This window comes from Oncorhynchus clarkii, chromosome 13, assembly GCF_045791955.1.
Source record: "Oncorhynchus clarkii lewisi isolate Uvic-CL-2024 chromosome 13, UVic_Ocla_1.0, whole genome shotgun sequence".
Lineage (NCBI taxonomy): Eukaryota > Metazoa > Chordata > Actinopteri > Salmoniformes > Salmonidae > Oncorhynchus > Oncorhynchus clarkii.
In genome coordinates, this window is record NC_092159.1 from 55471075 (window position 1) to 55485172 (window position 14098).

The window sequence follows — 14098 nt, forward strand, 5'->3', positions numbered from 1 at the left end:
GTGACTCATTGTCATATTTATCCTGATACCAGATTCGAATTGACGCAACTCTAACAAAAGTCAATGTGAAACAGTAAAGCAGTACATTGCAAATCGTAGGGAGCTAGCAGACACGTGGTTGTTGGCGCATTACGAAGGGAACTAATCCATGACAGGCATTGTCACTAAGAATCTTGGTGTACAAGCATGCATGCTCCGAGAACCAAAGCTCACACTGAACAAAGCCATTGACGTGTCGTTCAAGTGAACAAGCACCAATGCAAATCAAGAAAATGGGAGGAGGTAAACCAAAGACTGTAAAATAAATTATACTGTACCTCCCAGGAGCGATGTTCAGAATCAAAAGGCCAAACTTATGGTCACAGTTTACAGGGGTTATTAACAAAAATAGACAGACAAAAGACTCACCCAGTCATTACTGTAGTTCAGTACATGCCAAAGCCAAATGCCCAGCATTCTGTGTCACCTGTAAAGCATGCTGCAAACAAAACCATTTTGCCAGAGTTTGTAAACAAGCAAACCTCAACTCAATCTAGTAGAGGAATACAATGGGTCAGATGACCAAACAACAGAAGTGAATGCAGCAGCCTTGCCTATGCAGCAGCTACCAAGACGGATACATATTCCACTGGAAGAAAATATTACAAAGGCCAAACATTTAATGACAAAATCATCACAAAAGAGCTAACAATGTGGATCAGCAACATGGTCGTCATTGAAAAGCCAGACAAACTACGAATCTGTATGTACACCCAGTGCATTCAACCTTACTGAGATTGCACTACCAGATGCCCACCATAGAAGAGATTATACCAGAGATATCCAAAGTATTCTCAGTACTCAACACCAAAGATATCCATTGGCAAGTCAAACTTGATGAAGCGGGCAGCTATCTAACAACTTTTTGGACACCGATAAGCAGGTATAGATGGCTGTGAATGCATTTTGGAATCAAGCCAGCAGCTGGAGAATACCAGCGCAGGCAGCGTGAAGCACTACAGGGACTAAAAGGATTGAGTGTCATCGTAGAGGATATTCTACCCTATGGATGTGGCGGCACAAATGAGAAGAAGTGAGAACAAGCGACTGCAGATCCCAACAGAAACCACACAGCTCTCCTGCAGAGAGCCAGAGATATCCATCTGAAGTTGAACACAAACTCAGGATAAAGCTACCTAGTGTGCTGTAGCATGGGTCATCTTCTCACCACAGAGGGCCTCCTATAACTCCAGCACCTACAAAGAAGTACCTGGATGTGGGTTTGTTCTTCAGCTTTTGTTTGTGAACTATCTTCAAAATTCATGCCCCACCTATCTGATGTGTGGGAGTCGCTTAGACCACTGATTGACAAGGACATTGAATGGACATGGCTACCACAGCATGGCGCAGCAGTTGGGACTATTAAACAGTTAAAGTCACACTGCAGTGTGATGCCAGTGAGACAGGCCTTGAGAAAGGAAAACCTGAATGCATTTGCCTCGAGAACATTGATATGCACAGATTGAGAAAGACTGTCTCGCCATTGTTTTTGCATGTGACAAGTTTGATCAGTATCTGCTTGGCATATAGTTCGTCACAAAGTGACTACACAAGCCGCTCATGACAGTCTTCAAGAAATTCCTACTCACAGCACCCAAGCGACTGCAGAAAATGTTGCTTAGGTTACAAAGATACCAGCTCCATGTGCAACACAAACAAGGCAAAGAACTACAAACTGACTTCCTGTCCAGAACTGCTCAATCAACCCCAGAGCACAGTCAAACACAAACACCAGCCAGTCTACGCTTTGGCCCTGGCCACAACTGACCTGGAACAGGTGGATCACACAGTGATGTGAACATCTTAACTAAGACACGAGTCATGCTCAAATCAACAAAGGCTGGTCCGGAAGTTCAGAACCAAATAGGCTGTGAGTCACACTGAGAGATTTCTGGACACACAAAGAGGAGCGTATGTTTCTTTTGCTTCGGGAACAACAGTTGTTGACCTGGTATGTAAACAAATCATCTGTGTCAAGAAACCATCAGTCTCATGACACCAGAATGGCAGGTGTCAATGGGAGTTTCCTGATATCAGTGTACACCTATATCACGAAACGCCATGAATTGCGGTCTGCAATTACACCATATTCTGTTTTCTGGCCATGGATTACGGAGGATGTAAAGCTCTTCATCAGCAAATGTGTCACCTGCAACTCCATTCAGAAGAGACAGCAAATGTGTCACCTGCAACTCCATTCAGAAGTGACAGCAAATGTGTCACCTGCAACTCCATTCAGAAGTGACAGCAAATGTGTCACCTGCAACTCCATTCAGAAGTGACAGCAAATGTGTCACCTGCAACTCCATTCAGAAGTGACAGCAAATGTGTCACCTGCAACTCCATTCAGAAGAGACAGCAAATGTATCACCTTCAACTCCATTCAGAAGAGACAGCAAATGTGTCACCTGCAACTCCATTCAGAAGAGACAGCAAATGTGTCACCTGCAACTCCATTCAGAAGTGTCAGCAAATGTGTCACCTGCAACTCCATTCAGAAGTGACAGCAAATGTGTCACCTGCAACTCCATTCAGAAGAGACAGCAAATGTGTCACCTGCAACTCCATTCAGAAGAGACAGCAAATGTGTCACCTGCAACTCCATTCAGAAGAGACAGCAAATGTGTCACCTGCAACTCCATTCAGAAGAGACAGCAAATGTGTCACCTGCAACTCCATTCAGAAGTGACAGCAAATGTGTCACCTGCAACTCCATTCAGAAGTGACAGCAAATGTGTCACCTGCAACTCCATTCAGAAGTGACAGCAAATGTGTCACCTGCAACTCCATTCAGAAGTGACAGCAAATGTGTCACCTGCAACTCCATTCAGAAGAGACAGCAAATGTATCACCTTCAACTCCATTCAGAAGAGACAGCAAATGTGTCACCTGCAACTCCATTCAGAAGTGACAGCAAATGGAGACATTCATCCCCAACAAATCCCTCCCCTCCCATGGTACAAGGTCTGAATGGACTCACATTCAGCAAAACCAACTACCTCATCATCGTGGATTATTATTCTGACTATTGGGAGCTGGACGAACTGACTGACTCCCTCAGCCACCGTCATTGAATGCTGCAAAGGGCAGTTAAGCAAACATGGCGTTGCCCACAATGTTGTCTCTGGTAATGCCCCCCTTTTTCTTGGAATGGATTTCCCTAAATGTGTTAATGAGTAGGTCTTTAGACACGTGATATTGCGTGACCTTGCCACGAGATGTTGCCAGTCAGTAAGTGGCGCGGCTCTTACGTGTATCTGAGTTATGTATTCTGTTGTACCAATGAGCCAAGTGAGGCACTGTTTATTATGCACTGAAATGGTGTTGTAGTTAAGACACTATATGAACAATACCTTACTCTTGTATTGTATAATCAGTACATTAAACAAGAGCTAGTAAATGTTTTGAAACAGTGATATTTTGAGATGACTAAGAAGTCATTTGTAAAAACAGAGGGTTTTAAATAAGTCCCTGTTTGAATAAAGTGCAAATATATAATGAATACTGTTGTTGTATGTATAGTAATTCTTTACTGTCCATATATTACAAGCAGTTTTGTTTTTGTAATGTAAATGTGTGTGTAGGTTCATGTATGTATTCAATGCACAGTACCTTGATTTGTTATCATTGAACCTTATCATCAATTAAAGGAACATAATGTTTAAAAGTAGCCTTTCCATGTCGCTTAGCTAGCTTTTTATATACAGTACACTAAAACCTCATGTACAGTATAGTATCATGACGTAGCCCTTTCTGGGTGTAGATCATGACGAGCTGATTATGACAAAATGGAATGAACTTTGAACTCTTATTCACTAAAGAAGAAGTTGTACATCCTAGAAGTCAAGTTATCAGCTGCAGCTGTAAACGTTTGTGTCCTAGGAAAGGAGACAATCTCTTCAGAACAACAGGGTAATACAACATATCTGCTCTACCACACGACGACAGGGTTACTACGACCAGAAATATTCTTCAAAGGACAAGGGCGATCTCTACTGGGAAAACCAGCCTTCCATCTTCGACCCATCTATCGAAGCGCAGCTCAGTGTAAATATTTCGTCTAACATTTTCCTTTTCCGAATGGGCGGTTATTAGGATGCATAAGATTCTGTATATACGATAGCATAGCTTCACAAGGTGCAATAGAGACCCAGTCATTTTGTTCCCCAGTCTTCCCGCTCTTTCATTCCAATCCTAACACCCTTTCTTTGTGTAACCAGCCGTCATATCGGTTTCTTCCGCTAGGGACGTTTTCTTTTATGACATGATTAGTAATCAATGTATAATCCATCCTGTGTATATGTAATTCTGTGTGATTATTTTGGTATTAAGTAAATAAATAATTAAGCCAATTTTTTGTATTGCTGATTCAACTTGACGATAACCAAGAATTTGACGATGTTCAGATGAGACTGAATAAGGTGACGATTAATAATTGACTGCTATTGATATAAAAGATCATCAGATCTTTAAGAGTGTTTTGGGGAGATAGTAGCTCTATATAAACTAATTATTCTGTGTTCCCCCGACTTCCTAGTTAATTAAATTGACATGATTAGTTTAATCAGGTAATAATAATTACAGAGAATTGATTTGATAAAATAGCATTTAATTCCATAGCCAGAGACACAACAACAGATATCTACTAAGTGTGCATGGAGTACTGTTGACTACTCCATGTGAAAAATGAACAGTTTGTGAACACTCAGATGTAACACCTTATCTTGGAACCAACGTTTACTATGGGTACTTAATAACTAATGTGTGGTGGACACATCTTAATTTATCCTAATATTGTCAACCATATTATTTCCTATATTGCACTGTGAAAGTGTGAAATGTATACTGTATATTGTCTGTACAACACACCTTACTGTATCGTCCAGAAGAACATGGCTAAACACGATCATAACACTTGACATGGTTTATTACATGATGTATTTATGATTTACTTATCCAATCAATTCATATTGTTTTATTATTATTAAAAAGCTGAATCTCCAGTTCATACAGAATAGGCTATTATCTAAAACAGGAATGAGTCATCTTCTCAGTTGTACAGGTCACACCCTTCATTATTAGAGCGGTCATCACACATTTTACCATTCAACATGAAGTACACCACAGACTCTGGACTGGGAAAGGTTCAGGATCCAGTTACTATCAACTGTTGTAAGAAAGATATTGATACAGAAAGAATAGTCCTACACATATCGTCTTTGAATATAGAATAGTCTAAGGCAGGGGTCTTCAACCTTTTCTCGGCCAGGGACCCCCACCCAGGCAAACGGACAACCCAGGGACCCCCATCATATGTGAACAAAAAAACATTTTGATGTTTTCAGATGAATGTAAGCATTTCACTGTAAGGTCTACAGTGACCTTTAGTTTGTGTGGTTGTGTGTGAGTCAGTTTGTGCGAGCGCATGTTAGCATCTCCCTTGATATCATGTGAAATGTGGAGATTTGAAACATTTGTTTCGAAAACTCAGGTGTCCTGCTTTATTCGGCGCATTTGACAAATTAAATTTGATTTGATAATGGGAATGAGAAGTAGCCTAATCAACATTTTAAAGTATATAGATTCAGTGGATGGTTTTTCATTATTTTGACATCCCCACGTTATAATTGTAAGAGGAAGTGTAAACTCTAACATAGCCTATTAGCAAGAAAAATGACTCCAAACACATTTTCACTAATAGCAGCTTTTTAGCTGGTTAAACAACGGTTTACCACATGTATGTAATTCAAAATGTGTTTATTCTGTTGTTGCTAGCGATATCCATAAAAACATTGAAATAAATAAAAAATGTTTTATTTTTGCCAGACCCCAGGATGAATACCCCTGGTCTAAAGAATCAAGCCTTAAATATTATAATAAATCATATTAACATGTAAGGGTGAGTTCTGTTGCTATGACTTTGCAATGGCTGTGGAAAAACTGGCTAAAATAATATACATCAAGGCTCAGATATTGCATGAATATTGTCTTCCACTCACACCTTAAAGGCCCAGTGCAGCCAAAACTGTGATTTTTGTCTTTTATATATATTCCCACACTATGAGGTTGGAATAATATTGTGAAACTGTGAAAACTATGATAATGTCCTTTTAGTGTAAGAGCTGTTTTAAAAGAACGCCTGAAATTTCAGCCTGTTTTGGTGGGATGGAGTTTTGGTCTGACTGGTGACATCACCAGGTGGTAATTTAATTAGTTTTTCTACTAGCAGAGCAGGAGGAAAGTAAAAGGGTGTAATGTCCACACCTATAGAAGAGAGCTTCAGTAGCGGCCTCCAGGAGACAGGATAGAGGGCCTCATGCCCATGGTTGGTGGCGAGAGTGGGCTAAGTTGTTCCAAAGTTTTAGTTGAGCCACCCTTTTTTTCTGGGAAACCATGTGCATATATCTCGTCATAATTTCACGGAGTCTGTGAAGGAAGATACCACATGGAAAAAGTGGTAAGCAAGTTAGGTCCAAAAACAGATTTTCAAAAAGTCGAATTAATTTAATGTGTTAGAGGCTTCATGACGCTTGTATCTAAATTCAAAGTATATCGTTTTAAGACAGTTTTATACATCAGTTTATACATCTTTAAGCATCAATCTGAGGTCGTAAACCTAACATGAAAGTGCATCCTTGTAACTGTGTGGGCTATTATAGTCAAAATGGTTGCTTTGGAGTAAATTGTGCCATTTGGCCAGGGGCAAGTTGAGCCAATGCCTCAACATAACCCATACAAATGATGAAACATGTTGTTAGTAATATGAATAGTATTTTTGTCATTTGTTATACATATGAACTCAAGATGCAAGTGCATTTTTCAAAGGTGGTGATAATATTTCATACAGTACAGCATTTTGTAGATGTATACCGTCTTACCCCAAGGCGGCTCAATGCTCAATTTATCCATACCCCAGGTAACTTGTGCAAAGAGACCACTTTTTTTGACAAGCTATATTTTCTAAACTGTAATGTTTACATGAATTCTGATTATGTCCAGGGATACACAACATCCTGAAAGACATCAAAACTATAAAACAAATCAAAATATATTCTATATTTGAGATTCTGCAAAGTAGCCACCCGTTGCCTTGATGACAGCTTTGCACACTCTTGGGATTCTCTCAACCAGCTTCATGAGGAATGCTTTTCCAACAGTCTTGAAGGAGTTCCCACATATGCTGAGCAATTGTTGGCTGGTTTTCCTTCACTCTGCGGTCCTAAACCATCTCAATTGGGTTGAGGTCAGGTAGTTGTGCAGGCCAGGTCATCTGATGCAGCAAACCATCACTCTCCTTCTTGGTCAAATAGCCCTTACACAGCCTGGAGGTGTGTTTTGGGTCATTGTCCTGTTGAAAAACAAATGATAGTCCTACTAAGCGCAAACCAGATGGATGGCGTATCGCTGCACAATGATGTGGTGATCATGCTGGTTAAGTGTGCCTTTAATTCTAAATAAATCACAGACAGTGTCACCAGCAAAGCACCATCACACCCCCTCTTCCATGCTTCATGGTGGGAACCACACATGCAGAGATCATCTGTTCACCTACTCTGCGTCTCACAAAGACACAGTGGTTGGAACCAAAAATCTCATATTTGGACTCATCAGACCAAAGGACAGATTTCTACCGGTCTAATGTCCATTACCTGTGTTTCTTGGTCCAAGCAAGTCTCTTCTTATTATTGATGTCCTTTAGTAGAGGTTTCTTTGCAGAAATTCGACCATGAAGACCTGATTCACGCCTCCTCTGACAGTTGATGTTAAGATGTGTCTGTTACTTGAACTCTGTGAAGCATTTATTTGGGCTGCAATCTGAGGTACAGCTAATTCTAATGAACTTATCCTCTGGAGCAGAGGTAACTCTGGGTCTTCTTTTCCTGTGGCGGTCCTCATGAGAGCCAGTTTCATCATAGCGCTTGATGGTTTTTGCGACTGCACTTGAAGAAACTTTCAAAGTTCTTGAAATGTTCCGTATTGACTGATCTTCATGTCTTAATGTAATGATGGACTGCCGTTTCTCTTTGCTTATTTTAGCTGTTCTTGCCATAATATGGACTTGGTCTTTTACCAAATAGGGCTATCTTCTGTATACCACCCCTACCTTGTTACAACACAACTGATTGGCTCAAATGCATTAAGGGAAAGAATTTCCACAAATTAACTTTTAACAAGGCACACCTGTTAATTGAAATGCACTACCTCATAAAGCTGGTTGAGAGGATGCCAAGAGTTTGCAAAGCTGTCATCAAGGGAAAGGGTGGCTACTTTGAAGAATCTCAAATATAAAATACATTTTGATTTGTTAACACTTTTTTTGGTTACTACATGATTCCATATGTGTTATTTCATAGTTTAGACATCTTCACTATTATTCTACAATGTAGGAAACAGTACAAATAAAGAAAACCCTTGAATCAGTAGTTGTGTCCAAACTTTTGACTGGTACTGTACACTACCGGTCAAAAGTTTTAGAACACCTACTCATTCAAGGGTTGGAACCAAACATCTCCAATTTAGACTCCAAGACCAAAATACAAATTTCCAACGATCCAATGTCCTAGGAAAATTATTAGCTAATAACACCCTTTTAACATGTCATACATTTGAGAATTATTTAGTGTGTCTGAATAAAAAGTGTCATCGGTGTTTCTCATTAATCATATCACTTTAGTAAATTATTAAGTTAATGACCTTAGATTTGAGCATCTCTGGCCTCCATTTAAGAAAATCCTCAATTACCTAAAATGTGTCATTGGTGTTACCGTCATTGGTGTTACTACTCCTACTGGAGGTATAATGTTATCATAATGGTAAAACATTTAAAGTCATCAAGCTGACATATTAGTTGATTTAGAATGGGAAGATGTGCCCAATCACATTTAAATCAAATAAAATCAAAGTTTATTTGTCACGTCCGCTGAATACAACCTTACAGTGAAATGCTTACTTACAGGCTCTAACCAATAGTGCAAAAAATATTTTAGGTGAACAATAGGTAGGTAAAGAAATAAAACAACAGTAAAAAGACAGGCTATATACAGTAGCGAGGCTATAAAAGTAGTGAGGCTACATGCAGACAGCGGTTAGTCAGGCTGATTGAGGTAGTATGTACATGTAGATATGGTTAAAGTGACTATGCATATATGATGAACAGAGAGTAGCAGTAGTGTAATAGAGGGGTTTGTTACATTGAGGGAGAGGTTGTTATTCTGGCACCACCTGGCCAGGTCTCTGACTTCCTCCCTACAGGCTGCTTCGTCGTTGTCGGTGATCAGGCTGTTGTGTCGTCTGCAAACTTAATGATGGTGTTGGAGTCGTGCCTCGCCATGCAGTCATGGGTGAACAGGGAGTACAGGTGGGGACTGAGCATGCACCCCTGGGAGCTCCAGTGTTGAGGATCAGCATGGCAGATGTGTTGCTACCTACCCTCACCACCTGGGGGCGGGCCGGGAAGTCCAGGATCCAGTTGCAGAGGGAGGTGTTTAGACATTTATAGAAAAATGTCTTTCATTTTTTTCCCAAATTCCATGTCCAAAGCCACCACATTTCTAGATTGACATGTGGCGAATGGACAGAATCCCATGTGAGCTCCTGGTTAAAATCCATTGGAGTGAAAGAGAAGTACATTCTGAAACTGTACGAAGAGGAGGTTACAGGACCTGCACTAATAAAGCTGCAAAAAGAATATCTGCGTGACACAATTGAAATGAAAGGTGGTCAAATTGATTTATTAAAGCCAAGAACACAGAATCTAAAAGCAGGCAGTAGCACAGAGAGATACCAGAAATGTTGGTTCCAGTGCTGTGTTCACACAAGAGTCAGAACACAACGTTGAGAGGACCAGTGAAACAAGTGAAAGGGGACCCAATTCCACAAGTGAAAATGAACAAACAGATGGCTCATCTTGTTCTCTAAGTAACTTCCGTGCATTTGATGAACATGACAAAGACTTCCGATATGTCAAGCACAGAGTGCTTCCACCAGAGACTGGAACTGAAAACATGATTGTTCCATGCCATGAATACAAATCACTGGAAATTGCCCACAAATTAGAACCACTGAAGCTTAGAGTCAAAGTCGCAAGTGAGGTAATCAGATTTGCTTGTGGGTGCATGAACATGCGGACCAATGGCACAATACACTTTGGGGTCATGGATAAGATTAAAGGCAGCTACAAGCATGGTGAAATCATCGGAATACCAGTTGAAAACCAAAGTGACTTTGTGGATGCATTGGACTACATTGAAAACTGCTTCAAGGATTTAAACCACCATTCTGATGCCAGGAAATGCATAAGGAATCCAAAGTTTATTGAGGTAATTGACAAGGGGAGCAGTGGAGGAAACTGGATCATTGAATTTGATGTTGTCCCAAAGGCAAGAGTGGTGAAAGACCAACTCTACAGTGTTACTATTCCAAAGTTCAGCGAGAAAACTAACAAAGTAATCTATGAAGAGAAAGCACCATACCACAGAGTAGGGGCCAATACACCCCGCATACCTGGTGAAGACTTAGTTCGTTTCATTCAAGGACTGAAAGAGAAAGATCTACAGAGGGAAGAGGCAGAGTCTTCTACCAGTCAAACAGCTGCAGACACTAGGGAGGATCTTGGGAGAAAATTGTCAATTCTCTTGACCTGTGGAAAAAAGTACATGGATGACACCTTGTCATTCATCATTGTGACAAATAAGTTTCAAGAAGAACATCTGAAGACTATCAACTTCTTAGTGCACATGAAAATATTCTGTGTTTTTGACTTCGATCCAGACTCCAAAACATCTGGACTTTGTGGACAATATCGTGAGCACCATGCTGCTAACCTCCACTTTTTGCATGACTTTGCTATTGATCCTGGTCTAAGCACCACTGACTTCAAGAAGAGCTTACAGCTATTTGATCGGACAAGCTGGATATTCTGCAATGGGCGGAATCATTACCTTGGTGGAGAAGATCCTTGTGATGAAAAAACCTGGATCAGAACAAAGAAAAAACAACTGAAAAGGACTGTCTCTGTCATCTGCAATGAAATCCTTCCTGAAGGTTCATTTGTGGTGCTTTTCTTGCTCATGTCTCAGGTCGAACAGCCACTTGTTGATACATTTCATGAATTCTATGCAGAAATGAATGGCCATGAGGATTTGGCCATCATTTCAGAGTCCAAAGAGAACTACAACAAGTGGTCAAGTCTCGCTCAAGCGTCTTGTGATTTGGAATCACTGGAACAAATTAGTATTGTTGGCATGCCAATGAGTCTTGTAGATGCTACAATTCAAAGCATTCAGCTTTCCAATAAACAACTGAGTCGACGCTTACCTGTGTTCAACAAAGGTCTGTGCTTCCTGAAGCCTATAGATGAAGACACAATGCTTTCTCTGGACATAGTCAGTACTGATCAGTGTGAAGAAACAAACTTGGATGTAATGGACAATGACCAAGTTAGTAACAATGAGAAGTATTTCTATCAAGGAGGGAAAATCAGCTGGATGCACTTGTGGCTTGCAGAAAAAGTGAAGTGTGAAGAGGTCATTCAGAGAGACGCATACAAAGAAACAACCAAGATTTTAGAGGCCATTTTACAGGATGATACAACAAAAAGGTCCATTCAGAGTGTCAACATATGTCACCAACCTGGCAGTGGTGGAAGCACAGTCGCACATCAGATCCTCTGGAACTGTCGAACCAAACTCCGGTGTGCAGTGGTTAAGCAATCATACCTAATTCAAACTGTATGTCAGCATTCAGTACGCCTGCGAGAATATGACGAGAAAGACAAAAACCGTTGTCTCCCGGTGCTCTTGCTGCTGGATGACTGTAATGCAGAGTATATAGATGAGTTCAGACATGAATTACATAACGGAATTACAACCATGAAGATCAATTCTTCTGTATTATGTTTCATCCTTCTTGTCTGCAAAAGATGCCACAACCCAGAAAAGATGAGCAGAACAATGCCTTCCCAGACAGTAGCAGTAACACACAAGCTGTCTAGCCAGGAGAAGATTCTGTTCAAAAAGAAACGTCAGGAACTGATTTTTGAACCAGAGTCCATTCTTGCTTTTGTACTCATGAGTGAGGAATACCAAAAGAGTTACATTGAGGACTTTGTGAAGAACCTACTGGAGGATATTGACCACTCATCTCTCACCACTCGCCTTATCAGATTTGTGGCCTTGCTGAACTGTTATGTTGCGAACTCCAGCATATCTGTGTCACATTGTGAGGCCTCCCTGGGCTTAGGTATTCAAATGGATCGTTTCCGTTACCATACATTTGTGAATTCTCTAAGTGAACAAGCTAAACTTGTTTTCATACACCTAAGAGAAAGTACAACACAAATCTCATCTATTAGAATCCATCCTCTTGTAGCAAAGGAAATTCTGAAACAGCTGTCTGCCATTCAGCCTCAAAGCTGTATCGCAAAGGCTCTTCTCTTAGATAAGGTGCTGATGGATCATAGGTTTGGTAGGGATGAATTTTTAAAGTTTATCCGAGATCTGCTCATCAGACGAAACAAAATAAGCAGAGGAGATCCCGACGACAGTTCTTTCTCTCCTTTAATTGAGCATGTCTGTACAGAGAAGGATGGCCTTCAAAAAGCAATTAAACTTTTAGAAGTAGCCTACACTTACTTTGGAAAGAATGCATTTGTAGCCCAGCAGCTTGCACGACTGCTTTACACAAACAAATTATTCATTGAAGCCCAGCACTGGGCGGAGGAAGCAAAAGCACAGCTGCCACATGACACTTACATCCTTGATACGGAGGGGCAGGTGTACAAGAAGTGGTTTTATGAACAGCATGATGCTCTGGAGAAAGCTGAACTAAGGCCCGAAGAGGTCTCTGAAGCCATCGGTACAGCTCTGAAAGGAATTGCTGCCTTCCGTGCCTCTGAAAAAGCTCCAAAATCAGAGACAGTCAGTCTCAACAGCTCCTACTTTGGGGAAGTAGACGTTGGATGTCGGCTACTTCAACTCATATCATCAGTGAATGTTTTCTCAACAGAAGAAGGAAAGTCTGAACTAATGAGGTATTTACTCAGTGACAACATACCAGACGCTGTCAAAAAACCCTGGATGAAGTTCCATGGTCAGTTAAAAGGAATGCAGAAGAGTATTTACATTGCTCTTGAGTGCATTTCTGAAGATCTCAGTTACTATCGTACACATATAAGTGAGGAAGAAGAGGAGCTTGACACAAGAGAACCTGAACAAGTGAGCAATCCAAGAAAATGGCTTACAAGGAAAAGTGCTGTTTATGCTGGATTTTTCTGTAATGTTGTTTCACATTTAGACAGTCCAGTGTCTGACTGCAGTGACACTGGAATGGTCTCTCCACTCAAAAGAAAAATGAACATTTACCAGCTGGGTGGTGGTAATGTCACAACCATACTCTCCCTGCTCTCTGATCAGAAGAATGAGAGATGTGGCAAAAAGCTAGAGGAGATAATTGCCATGTATCCAGAGAACCCCCAAAGGAATGACCTTGACCAAACAGAACTGATCAACTTCATTTTCTCTCAAATAGCTCTTGCTTGTGTTTTACCTGGTTCTTCAAAGCTGGTTGCGCTTACGAAACTTCAAGATCTGAGCATGAGATTTTACAGGGAAGGCAGCAGGTCAGCAAGTGCCTTCTTTTTGCTTTCAATCTTATTCTGGCCAGAGGATCCAAATGACAACCGTTGGAAGGAAGCTAGCTCTGCAAAATATGAAAAGGTCTTAATCTCAGCAATTGACGACCTTCAAAGACTATGTATGCTCAAAACAAAACCACGGAAAGGGAGAATAGTGACTCACTTCTTTTTTGGAAAGGCAAGGGGTCTGTACAAGATTGTTCATCGAAGTGCAATCGAAAAGCACATAAAGGGACCTCTCACAGAGAGAAGGCTCAAGTGGAGAGGTGGAGAGGTGTGGACAACCCCTGAGGTGGTGCAAATGCTGAAACGTGTTGAAGGATGGACGGAAAACGGGCAGCTCTTTGTGCGAGGCACTACCAAGGGAAGCAAGATCAGAGTCATCCCCTTGTATTCTGCCTCGTTACCAAATGCCAATGAAAAACG

At 40.8% G+C, this 14098-nt stretch overlaps 1 pseudogene; it reads left to right on the top strand.

Annotated features, from left to right (window-relative positions):
• Nucleotides 1–148: 148 nt before the first annotated feature.
• The window catches only part of LOC139423593 (sterile alpha motif domain-containing protein 9-like), a 14107-nt pseudogene continuing 157 nt past the window's right edge, over nt 149–14098 (top strand).